The sequence below is a fragment of the Ambystoma mexicanum genome, chromosome 1p, assembly GCF_040938575.1.
Source record: "Ambystoma mexicanum isolate Mex_15411 chromosome 1p, UKY_AmexF1_1, whole genome shotgun sequence".
Lineage (NCBI taxonomy): Eukaryota > Metazoa > Chordata > Amphibia > Caudata > Ambystomatidae > Ambystoma > Ambystoma mexicanum.
Window position 1 is genome coordinate 1,521,427,737 of NC_090921.1, and position 13,730 is coordinate 1,521,441,466.

The following is a 13,730-nucleotide window of genomic DNA, read 5'->3' on the forward strand; positions in this document are numbered from 1 at the left end:
TTGGAATGGGAAGGACTTGGATATCACATCTCATGCTATAGGAAGGCTCTCAGGTTTGGAAGGGGAAAGAGTTGGATATCTCATTTCATGTTAGAGGTAGGATCTCAGGTTTGGTATTAGAGGCATTGAGATATCACATCTCATGCTATCAGAAGGGTCTGAGGAATGGAATGGGAAGGAGTTAGATATCACATCTCATGCTAAAGGGAGGGTCTCAGGTTTGGAAGGGGAAGGATTTGGATATCACATCTCATGTTATAGGAAGGATCTCAGGTTTGGTATTAGAAGCATTGAGATATCACATCTCATGCTATCAGAAGAGTCTCAGGATTGGAATAGGAAGGTGTTGGATATCACATTTCATGCTAAAGGGAGGGTCTCAGGTTTGGAAGGGGAAGGATTTGGATATCACATCTCATGTTATCGGAAGGATCTCACGTTTGGTATTAGAAGTATTGAGATATCATATCTCATGCTATAGGAAGGGTCTCAGGATTGGAATGGGAAGGAGTTGGATATCACATCTCATGCTATAGGGAGGGTCTCAGGATTGGAATGGGAAGGACTAAGATATCACATATCATGCTATAGGGAGGGTCTCAGTTTTGATATTAGAAGCATTGAGATATCACATCTCATGCTATCGGAAGTGTCTCAGGATTGGAATGGGAAGGAGCTGGATATCACATCTCATGCTAAAGGAAGGGTCTCAGGTTTGGAACGGGAAGGATTTGGATATCACATCTCATGTTATAGGAAGGGTCTCAGGTTTGGTATAAGCATTGAGATATCACATCTCATGCTATCGGAAGTGTCTCAGGATTGGAATTGGAAGGAGCTGGATATCACATCTCATGGTAAAAGGAGGGTCTCAGGTTTGGAAGATAAGGATTTGGATATCACATCTCATGTTATAGGAAGGATCTCAGGTTTGGTATTAGAAGTATTGAGATATCACATCTCATGCTATCGGAAGGATCTCAGGTTTGGTATAGAAGCATTGAGATATCATATCTTATGCTATCAGAAGGGTCTCAGGATTGGAATGGGAAGGAGTTGGATATCACATCTCATGCTAAAGGGAGGGTCTCAGGTTTGGAAGGGGAAGGATTTGGATATCACATCTCATGTTATAGGATGGATCTCAGGTTTGGTATTAGAAGTATTGAGATATCACATCTCATGTTATCGGAAGGATCTCAGGTTTGGTATTAGAAGTATTTAGATATCACATCTCATGCTATAGGAAGGGTCTCAGGATTGGAATGGGAAGGACTTAGATATCACATATCATGCTATAGGGAGGGTCTCAGTTTTGATATTAGAAGCATTGAGATATCACATCTCATGCTATCGGAAGTGTCTCAGGATTGGAATGGGAAGGAGCTGGATATCACATCTCATGCTAAAGGAAGGGTCTCAGGTTTGGAACGGGAAGGAGTTGGATATCACATCTCATGTTATAGGAAGGGTCTCAGGTTTGGTATAAACATTGAGATATCACATCTCTGCTATCGGAAGTGTCTCAGGATTGGAATGGGAAGGAGTTGGATATCCAGTCTCATGTTATAGGACGGGTCTCAGGTTTTTTATTAGAATCATTGAGATATCATATTGCATGCTGTAGGAAGGGTCTAAGGATTGGAATGCGAAGGACTTGGATATCACATCTCATGCTATAGATAGGCTCTCAGGTTTGGAAAGTGAAGGAGTTGGATATCACATTTCATGTTAGAGGAAGGATCTCAGGTTTGGTATTAGAGGCATTGAGATATCACATCTCAGGCTATAGGAAGGGTCTCAGGATTGGAATGGGAAGGAGTTGGATATCACATCTCATGCTATAGGGAGGATCTCACGTTTGGTATTAGAAGTATTGAGATATCATATCTCATGCTATAGGAAGGGTCTCAGGATTGGAATGGGAAGGAGTTGGATATCACATCTCATGCTATAGGGAGGGTCTCAGGATTGGAATGGGAAGGACTAAGATATCACATATCATGCTATAGGGAGGGTCTCAGTTTTGATATTAGAAGCATTGAGATATCACATCTCATGCTATCGGAAGTGTCTCAGGATTGGAATGGGAAGGAGCTGGATATCACATCTCATGCTAAAGGAAGGGTCTCAGGTTTGGAACGGGAAGGATTTGGATATCACATCTCATGTTATAGGAAGGGTCTCAGGTTTGGTATAAGCATTGAGATATCACATCTCATGCTATCGGAAGTGTCTCAGGATTGGAATTGGAAGGAGCTGGATATCACATCTCATGGTAAAAGGAGGGTCTCAGGTTTGGAAGATAAGGATTTGGATATCACATCTCATGTTATAGGAAGGATCTCAGGTTTGGTATTAGAAGTATTGAGATATCACATCTCATGCTATCGGAAGGATCTCAGGTTTGGTATAGAAGCATTGAGATATCATATCTTATGCTATCAGAAGGGTCTCAGGATTGGAATGGGAAGGAGTTGGATATCACATCTCATGCTAAAGGGAGGGTCTCAGGTTTGGAAGGGGAAGGATTTGGATATCACATCTCATGTTATCGGAAGGATCTCAGGTTTGGTATTAGAAGTATTTAGATATCACATCTCATGCTATAGGAAGGGTCTCAGGATTGGAATGGGAAGGACTTAGATATCACATATCATGCTATAGGGAGGGTCTCAGTTTTGATATTAGAAGCATTGAGATATCACATCTCATGCTATCGGAAGTGTCTCAGGATTGGAATGGGAAGGAGCTGGATATCACATCTCATGCTAAAGGAAGGGTCTCAGGTTTGGAACGGGAAGGAGTTGGATATCACATCTCATGTTATAGGAAGGGTCTCAGGTTTGGTATAAACATTGAGATATCACATCTCTGCTATCGGAAGTGTCTCAGGATTGGAATGGGAAGGAGTTGGATATCCAGTCTCATGTTATAGGACGGGTCTCAGGTTTTTTATTAGAATCATTGAGATATCATATTGCATGCTGTAGGAAGGGTCTAAGGATTGGAATGCGAAGGACTTGGATATCACATCTCATGCTATAGATAGGCTCTCAGGTTTGGAAAGTGAAGGAGTTGGATATCACATTTCATGTTAGAGGAAGGATCTCAGGTTTGGTATTAGAGGCATTGAGATATCACATCTCAGGCTATAGGAAGGGTCTCAGGATTGGAATGGGAAGGAGTTGGATATCACATCTCATGCTATAGGAAGGGTTTCAGGTTTGGTATAAGCATTGAGATATCACATCTCATGCTATAGGAAGGGTCTCAGGATTGGAATGGAAGGAGTTGGATATCACATCTCATGTTATAGGAAGGATCTGAGGTTTGGTATTAGAAGCATTGAGACATCACATCTCATGCTATAGGAAGGGTCTCAGGATTGGAATGGGAAGGAGTTGGATATCAAATCTCATGCTATAGGAAGGGTCTCAGGATTGGAATGGGAAGGAGTTGAATATGACATCTCATGCCGTAGGAAGGGTCTCAGGTTTGGTATAAACATTGAGATATCACATCTCTGCTATCAAAAGGGTCTCAGGATTGGAATTGGAAGGAGTTGGATATCCCATCTCATGTTATAGGAAGAGTCTCAGGTTTGGTATTAGAAGCATTGAGATATCACATCTCATGCTATAGGAAGTGTCTCAGGATTGGAATGGGAAGGACTTGGATATCACATCTCATGCTATAGGTAGGGTCTCAAGTTTGACATTAGAAGCATTGAGATATCACATCTCATGCTATAGGAAGGGTCTGAGGATTGGAATGGGAAGGAGTTGGATATCACATCTCCTGCTATGGGAAGGGTCTCAGGTTTGGTATAAGCAGTGAGATATCACATCTCATGCTATAGGAAGTGTCTCAGGATTGGAATGGGAAGGAGTTGGATATCACATCTCATGTTATAGGAAGGATCTCAGGTGTGGTATAAGCATTGAGATATCACATCTCTGCTATCGGAAGGGTCTCAAGATTGGAATGGGAAGGAGTTGGATATTCCCATCTCATGTTATAGGAAGGGTCTCAGGTTTGGTATTAGAAGCATTGAGATATCACATCTCATGCTATAGGAAGGGTCTCAGGATTGGAATGGGAAGGACTTGGATATCACATCTCATGCTATAGGGAGGGTCTCAAGTTTGATATTAGAAGCTTTGAGATATCACATCTCATGATATCGGAAGGGTCTCAGGATTGGAATGGGAAGGAGTTGGATATCACATCTCATGATAAAGGAAGGGTCTAAGGTTTGGAAGGGGAAGGATTTGGATATCACATCTCATGTTATATTACGGGTCTCAGGTTTGGTATTAGAAGCATTGAGATATCAAGTCTCATAGTATAGGAAGGGTCTCAGAATTGGAATGGGAAGGAGTTGGATATCCCATCTCATGTTATAGGAAGAGTCTCTGGTTTGGTATTAGAATCATTGAGATATCACATCGCATGCTGTAGGAAGGGTCTAAGGATTGGAATGGGATGGACTTGGATATCACATCTCATGCTATAGGTAGGCTCTCAGGTTTGGTATAAGCATTGAGATATCACATCTCATGCTATAGGAAGGGTCTCAGAATTGGAATGGGAAGGAGTTGGATATCACATCTCAAGCTGTAGGAAGGGTCTCAGTATTGGAATGGGAAGGACTTGGATATCACATCTCATGCTATAGGAAGGCTCTCAGGTTTGGAAGGGGAAAGAGTTGGATATCTCATTTCATGTTAGAGGTAGGATCTCAGGTTTGGTATTAGAGGCATTGAGATATCACATCTCATGCTATCAGAAGGGTCTGAGGAATGGAATGGGAAGGAGTTAGATATCACATCTCATGCTAAAGGGAGGGTCTCAGGTTTGGAAGGGGAAGGATTTGGATATCACATCTCATGTTATAGGAAGGATCTCAGGTTTGGTATTAGAAGCATTGAGATTTCACATCTCATGCTATCAGAAGAGTCTCAGGATTGGAATAGGAAGGAGTTGGATATCACATTTCATGCTAAAGGGAGGGTCTCAGGTTTGGAAGGGGAAGGATTTGGATATCACATCTCATGTTATCGGAAGGATCTCACGTTTGGTATTAGAAGTATTGAGATATCATATCTCATGCTATAGGAAGGGTCTCAGGATTGGAATGGGAAGGAGTTGGATATCACATCTCATGCTATAGGGAGGGTCTCAGGATTGGAATGGGAAGGACTAAGATATCACATATCATGCTATAGGGAGGGTCTCAGTTTTGATATTAGAAGCATTGAGATATCACATCTCATGCTATCGGAAGTGTCTCAGGATTGGAATGGGAAGGAGCTGGATATCACATCTCATGCTAAAGGAAGGGTCTCAGGTTTGGAACGGGAAGGATTTGGATATCACATCTCATGTTATAGGAAGGGTCTCAGGTTTGGTATAAGCATTGAGATATCACATCTCTGCTATCGGAAGTGTCTCAGGATTGGAATGGGAAGGAGTTGGATATCCCATCTCATGTTATAGGACGGGTCTCAGGTTTGTTATTAGAATCATTGAGATATCATATTGCATGCTGTAGGAAGGGTCTAAGGGTTGGAATGTGAAGGACTTGGATATCACATCTCATACTATAGATAGGCTCTTAGGTTTGGAAAGGGAAGGAGTTGGATATCACATTTCATGTTAGAGGAAGGATCTCAGGTTTGGTATTAGAAGCATTGAGATATCACATCTCATGCTATAGGAAGGGTCTCAGGATTGGAATGGGAAGCAGTTGGATATCACATCTCATGCTATAGGAAGGGTCTCAGGTTTGGTATAAGCATTGAGATATCACATCTCATGCTATAGGACGGGTCTCAGGATTGGAATGGAAGGATTTGGATATCACATCTCATGTTATAGGAAGGATCTCAGGTTTGGTATTAGACGCATTGAGACATCACATCTCATGCTATAGGAAGGGTCTCAGGGTTGGAATGGGAAGGAGTTGGATATCACATCTCATCCAATAGGAAGGGTCTCAGGTTTGGAATGGGAAGGAATTGGATATCACATCTCATGTTATAGGAAGGATCTCAGGTTTGGTATTAGAAGCATTGAGATATCACATCTCATGCTATAGGAAGGGTCTCAGGATTGGAATGTGAAGGATTTGGATATCACATCTCATGCTAAAGGAAGGGTCTCAGGTTTGGTAGAAGCATTGAGATATCACGTCGCTGCTATCGGAAGGGTCTCAGGATTGGATTGGGAAGGAGTTGGATACCCCTTCTCATGCTATAGGAAGGGTCTCAGGATTTGAATGGCAAGGAGTTGGATATCACATCTCATGCCATAGGAAGGGTCTCAGGTTTGGTATAAGCATTGAGATATCACATCTCTGCTATCGGAAGGGTCTCAGGATTGGATTGGGAAGGAGTTGGATATCCCTTCTCATGCTTTAGGAAGTGTCTCAGGTTGGAATGGGAAGGAGTTGGATATCACATCTCATGTTATAGGAAGGGTCTCAGGATTGGAATGGGAAGGATTTGGATATCACATCTCTTGCTATAGGAAGGGTCTCAGGATTGGAATGGGTAGGAGTTGGATATTACTTTCTTGCTATAGGAAGGGTCTCATGTTTGGAATGGGAAGGAGTTGGATATCACATATGCTATAGTTAGTGTCTCAGGTTTGGAACGGGAAGGAGTTGGATATCACATCTCATGTTATAGGAAGGGTCTCAGGTTTGGTATAAGCATTGAGATATCACATCTCTGCTATCGGAAGCCGCTCAGGATTGGAATGGGAAGGAGTTGGATATCCCATCTCATGTTATAGGAAGAGTCTCTGGTTTGGTATTAGAATCATTGAGATATCACATCGCATGCTGTAGGAAGGGTCTAAGGATTGGAATGGGATGGACTTGGATATCACATCTCATGTTATAGGTAGGCTCTCAGGTTTGGTATAAGCATTGAGATATCACATCTCATGCTATAGGGAGGGTCTCAGGATTGGAATGGGAAGGAATTGGATATCACATCTCATGCTATAGGAAGGGTCTCAGATTTGGAATAAGCATTGAGATATCACATCTCATGCTAAAGGAATGGTCTCAGGATTGGAATGGGAAGGAGTTGTATATGACATCTCAGGCCATGACATCTCAGGCCATAGGAAGGTTCTCAGGTTTGGTATAAGCATTGAGATATCATATTGCATGCTGTAGGAAGGGTCTAAGGATTGGAATGGGAAGGACCTGGATATCACATCTCATGCTATAGAACGGCTCTCAGGTTTGGAAAGGGAAGGAGTTGGATATCACATCTCATGTTATAGGATGGATCTCAGGTTTGGTATTAGAAGTATTGAGATATCACATCTCATGTTATCGGAAGGATCTCAGGTTTGGTATTAGATGTATTGAGATATCACATCTCATGCTATAGGAAGGGTCTCAGGATTGGAATGGGAAGGAGTTGGATATCACATCTCATGCTAAAGGAAGGGTCTCAGGTTTGGTAGAAGCATTGAGATATCACATCTCATGCTATAGGAAGGGTCTCAGGATTGGAATGGGAAGGACTTAGATATCACATATGCTATAGGGAGGGTCTCAGTTTTGATATTAGAAGCATTGAGATATCACATCTCATGCTATCGGAAGTGTCTCAGGATTGGAATGGGAAGGAGCTGGATATCACATCTCATGCTAAAGGAAGGGTCTCAGGTTTGGAACGGGAAGGAGTTGGATATCACATCTCATGTTATAGGAAGGGTCTCAGGTTTGGTATAAACATTGAGATATCACATCTCTGCTATCGGAAGTGTCTCAGGATTGGAATGGGAAGGAGTTGGATATCCCATCTCATGTTATAGGACGGGTCTCAGGTTTGTTATTGGAATCATTGAGATATCATATTGCATGCTGTAGGAAGGGTCTAAGGGTTGGAATGTGAAGGACTTGGATATCACATCTCATGCTATAGATAGGCTCTTAGGTTTGGAAAGGGAAGGAGTTGGATCTCACATTTCATGTTAGAGGAAGGATCTCAGGTTTGGTATTAGAAGCATTGAGATATCACATCTCATGCTATAGGAAGGGTCTCAGGATTGGAATGGGAAGGAGTTGGATATCACATCTCATGCTATAGGAAGGGTCTCAGGTTTGGTATAAGCATTGAGATATCACATCTCATGCTATGGGAAGGGTCTCAGGATTGGAATGGAAGGAGTTGGATATCACATCTCATGTTATAGGAAGGATCTCAGGTTTGGTATTAGAAGCATTGAGACATCACATCTCATGCTATAGGAAGGGTCTCAGGATTGGAATGGGAAGGAGTTGGATATCAAATCTCATGCTATAGGAAGGGTCTCAGGATTGGAATGGGAAGGAGTTGAATATGACATCTCATGCCGTAGGAAGGGTCTCAGGTTTGGTATAAACATTGAGATATCACATCTCTGCTATCAAAAGGGTCTCAGGATTGGAATGGGAAGGAGTTGGATATCCCATCTCATGTTATAGGAAGAGTCTCAAGTTTGGTATTAGAAGCATTGAGATATCACATCTCATGCTATAGGAAGTGTCTTAGGATTGGAATGGGAAGGACTTGGATATCACATCTCATGCTATAGGTAGGGTCTCAAGTTTGACATTAGAAGCATTGAGATATCACATCTCATGCTATAGGAAGGGTCTGAGGATTGGAATGGGAAGGAGTTGGATATCACATCTCCTGCTATGGGAAGGGTCTCAGGTTTGGTATAAGCAGTGAGATATCACATCTCATGCTATAGGAAGTGTCTCAGGATTGGAATGGGAAGGAGTTGGATATCACATCTCGTTATAGGAAGGATCTCAGGTTTGGTATAAGCATTGAGATATCACATCTCTGCTATCGGAAGGGTCTCAAGATTGGAATGGGAAGGAGTTGGATATTCCCATCTCATGTTATAGGAAGGGTCTCAGGTTTGGTATTAGAAGCATTGAGATATCACATCTCATGCTATAGGAAGGGTCTCAGGATTGGAATGGGAAGGACTTGGATATCACATCTCATGCTATAGGGAGGGTCTCAAGTTTGATATTAGAAGCTTTGAGATATCACATCTCATGATATCGGAAGGGTCTCAGGATTGGAATGGGAAGGAGTTGGATATCACATCTCATGATAAAGGAAGGGTCTAAGGTTTGGAAGGGGAAGGATTTGGATATCACATCTCATGTTATATTACGGGTCTCAGGTTTGGTATTAGAAGCATTGAGATATCAAGTCTCATAGTATAGGAAGGGTCTCAGAATTGGAATGGGAAGGAGTTGGATATCCCATCTCATGTTATAGGAAGAGTCTCTGGTTTGGTATTAGAATCATTGAGATATCACATCGCATGCTGTAGGAAGGGTCTAAGGATTGGAATGGGATGGACTTGGATATCACATCTCATGCTATAGGTAGGCTCTCAGGTTTGGTATAAGCATTGAGATATCACATCTCATGCTATAGGAAGGGTCTCAGAATTGGAATGGGAAGGAGTTGGATATCACATCTCAAGCTATAGGAAGGGTCTCAGTATTGGAATGGGAAGGACTTGGATATCACATCTCATGCTATAGGAAGGCTCTCAGGTTTGGAAGGGGAAAGAGTTGGATATCTCATTTCATGTTAGAGGTAGGATCTCAGGTTTGGTATTAGAGGCATTGAGATATCACATCTCATGCTATCAGAAGGGTCTCAGGAATGGAATGGGAAGGAGTTAGATATCACATCTCATGCTAAAGGGAGGGTCTCAGGTTTGGAAGGGGAAGGATTTGGATATCACATCTCATGTTATAGGAAGGATCTCAGGTTTGGTATTAGAAGCATTGAGATATCACATCTCATGCTATCGGAAGGATCTCAGGTTTGGTATTAGAAGCATTGAGATATCACATCTCATGCTATCAGAAGATTCTCAGGATTGGAATAGGAAGGAGTTGGATATCACATTTCATGCTAAAGGGAGGGTCTCAGGTTTGGAAGGGGAAGGATTTGGATATCACATCTCATGTTATCGGAAGGATCTCACGTTTGGTATTAGAAGTATTGAGATATCATATCTCATGCTATAGGAAGGGTCTCAGGATTGGAATGGGAAGGAGTTGGATATCACATCTCATGCTATAGGGAGGGTCTCAGGATTGGAATGGGAAGGACTTAGATATCACATATCATGCTACAGGGAGGGTCTCAGTTTTGATATTAGAAGCATTGAGATATCACATCTCATGCTATCGGAAGTGTCTCAGGATTGGAATGGGAAGGAGCTGGATATCACATCTCATGCTAAAGGAAGGGTCTCAGGTTTGGAACGGGAAGGATTTGGATATCACATCTCATGTTATAGGAAGGGTCTCAGGTTTGGTATAAGCATTGAGATATCACATCTCTGCTATCGGAAGTGTCTCAGGATTGGAATGGGAAGGAGTTGGATATCCCATCTCATGTTATAGGACGGGTCTCAGGTTTGTTATTAGAATCATTGAGATATCATATTGCATGCTGTAGGAAGGGTCTAAGGGTTGGAATGTGAAGGACTTGGATATCACATCTCATGCTATAGATAGGCTCTTAGGTTTGGAAAGGGAAGGAGTTGGATATCACATTTCATGTTAGAGGAAGGATCTCAGGTTTGGTATTAGAAGCATTGAGATATCACATCTCATGCTATAGGAAGGGTCTCAGGATTGGAATGGGAAGCAGTTGGATATCACATTTCATGCTATAGGAAGGGTCTCAGGTTTGGTATAAGCATTGAGATATCACATCTCATGCTATAGGACGGGTCTCAGGATTGGAATGGAAGGAGTTGGATATCACATCTCATGTTATAGGAAGGATCTCAGGTTTGGTATTAGACGCATTGAGACATCACATCTCATGCTATAGGAAGGGTCTCAGGGTTGGAATGGGAAGGAGTTGGATATCACATCTCATCCAATAGGAAGGGTCTCAGGTTTGGAATGGGAAGGAATTGGATATCACATCTCATGTTATAGGAAGGATCTCAGGTTTGGTATTAGAAGCATTGAGATATCACATCTCATGCTATAGGAAGGGTCTCAGGATTGGAATGGGAAGGACTTGGATATCACATCTCATGCTATAGGTAGGGTCTCAAGTTTGACATTAGAAGCATTGAGATATCACATCTCATGCTATAGGAAGGGTCTGAGGATTGGAATGGGAAGGAGTTGGATATCACATCTCCTGCTATGGGAAGGGTCTCAGGTTTGGTATAAGCAGTGAGATATCACATCACATGCTATAGGAAGTGTCTCAGGATTGGAATGGGAAGGAGTTGGATATCACATCTCATGTTATAGGAAGGATCTCAGGTTTGGTATAAGCATTGAGATATCACATCTCTGCTATCGGAAGGGTCTCAAGATTGGAATGGGAAGGAGTTGGATATTCCCATCTCATGTTATAGGAAGGGTCTCAGGTTTGGTATTAGAAGCATTGAGATATCAGATCTCATGCTATAGGAAGGGTCTCAAGATTGGAATGGGAAGGACTTGGATATCACATCTCATGCTATAGGGAGGGTCTCAAGTTTGATATTAGAAGCTTTGAGATATCACATCTCATGATATCGGAAGGGTCTCAGGATTGGAATGGGAAGGAGTTGGATATCACATCTCATGATAAAGGAAGGGTCTAAGGTTTGGAAGGGGAAGGATTTGGATATCACATCTCATGTTATATTACGGGTCTCAGGTTTGGTATTAGAAGCATTGAGATATCAAGTCTCATAGTATAGGAAGGGTCTCAGAATTGGAATGGGAAGGAGTTGGATATCCCATCTCATGTTATAGGAAGAGTCTCTGGTTTGGTATTATAATCATTGAGATATCACATCGCATGCTGTAGGAAGGGTCTAAGGATTGGAATGGGATGGACTTGGATATCACATCTCATGCTGTAGGTAGGCTCTCAGGTTTGGTATAAGCATTGAGATATCACATCTCATGCTATAGGAAGGGTCTCAGAATTGGAATGGGAAGGAGTTGGATATCACATCTCAAGCTATAGGAAGGGTCTCAGTATTGGAATGGGAAGGACTTGGATATCACATCTCATGCTATAGGAAGGCTCTCAGGTTTGGAAGGGGAAAGAGTTGGATATCTCATTTCATGTTAGAGGTAGGATCTCAGGTTTGGTATTAGAGGCATTGAGATATCACATCTCATGCTATCAGAAGGGTCTCAGGAATGGAATGGGAAGGAGTTAGATATCACATCTCATGCTAAAGGGAGGGTCTCAGGTTTGGAAGGGGAAGGATTTGGATATCACATCTCATGTTATAGGAAGGATCTCAGGTTTGGTATTAGAAGCATTGAGATATCACATCTCATGCTATCGGAAGGATCTCAGGTTTGGTATTAGAAGCATTGAGATATCACATCTCATGCTATCAGAAGAGTCTCAGGATTGGAATAGGAAGGAGTTGGATATCACATTTCATGCTAAAGGGAGGGTCTCAGGTTTGGAAGGGGAAGGATTTGGATATCACATCTCATGTTATAGGAAGGATCTCAGGTTTGGTATTAGAAGCATTGAGATATCACATCTCATGCTATCAGAAGAGTCTCAGGATTGGAATAGGAAGGAGTTGGATATCACATTTCATGCTAAAGGGAGGGTCTCAGGTTTGGAAGGGGAAGGATTTGGATATCACATATCATGCTATAGGGAGGGTCTCAGTTTTGATATTAGAAGCATTGAGATATCACATCTCATGCTATCGGAAGTGTCTCAGGATTGGAATGGGAAGGAGCTGGATATCACATCTCATGCTAAAGGAAGGGTCTCAGGTTTGGAACGGGAAGGATTTGGATATCACATCTCATGTTATAGGAAGGGTCTCAGGTTTGGTATAAGCATTGAGATATCACATCTCTGCTATCGGAAGTGTCTCAGGATTGGAATGGGAAGGAGTTGGATATCCCATCTCATGTTATAGGACGGGTCTCAGGTTTGTTATTAGAATCATTGAGACATCACATCTCATGCTATAGGAAGGGTCTAAGGGTTGGAATGTGAAGGACTTGGATATCACATCTCATGCTATAGATAGGCTCTTAGGTTTGGAAAGGGAAGGAGTTGGATATCACATTTCATGTTAGAGGAAGGATCTCAGGTTTGGTATTAGAAGCATTGAGATATCACATCTCATGCTATAGGAAGGGTCTCAGGATTGGAGTGGGAAGCAGTTGGATATTACATCTCATGCTATAGGAAGGGTCTCAGGTTTGGTATAAGCATTGAGATATCACATCTCATGCTATAGGACGGGTCTCAGGATTGGAATGGAAGGAGTTGGATATCACATCTCATGTTATAGGAAGGATCTCAGGTTTGGTATTAGACGCATTGAGACATCACATCTCATGCTATAGGAAGGTTCTCAGGGTTGGAATGGGAAGGAGTTGGATATCACATCTCATCCAATAGGAAGGGTCTCAGGTTTGGAATGGGAAGGAATTGGATATCACATCTCATGTTATAGGAAGGATCTCAGGTTTGGTATTAGAAGCATTGAGATATCACATCTCATGCTATAGGAAGGGTCTCAGGATTGGAATGTGAAGGATTTGGATATCACATCTCATGCTAAAGGAAGGGTCTCAGGTTTGGTAGAAGCATTGAGATATCACGTCGCTGCTATCGGAAGGGTCTCAGGATTGGATTGGGAAGGAGTTGGATATCCCTTCTCATGCT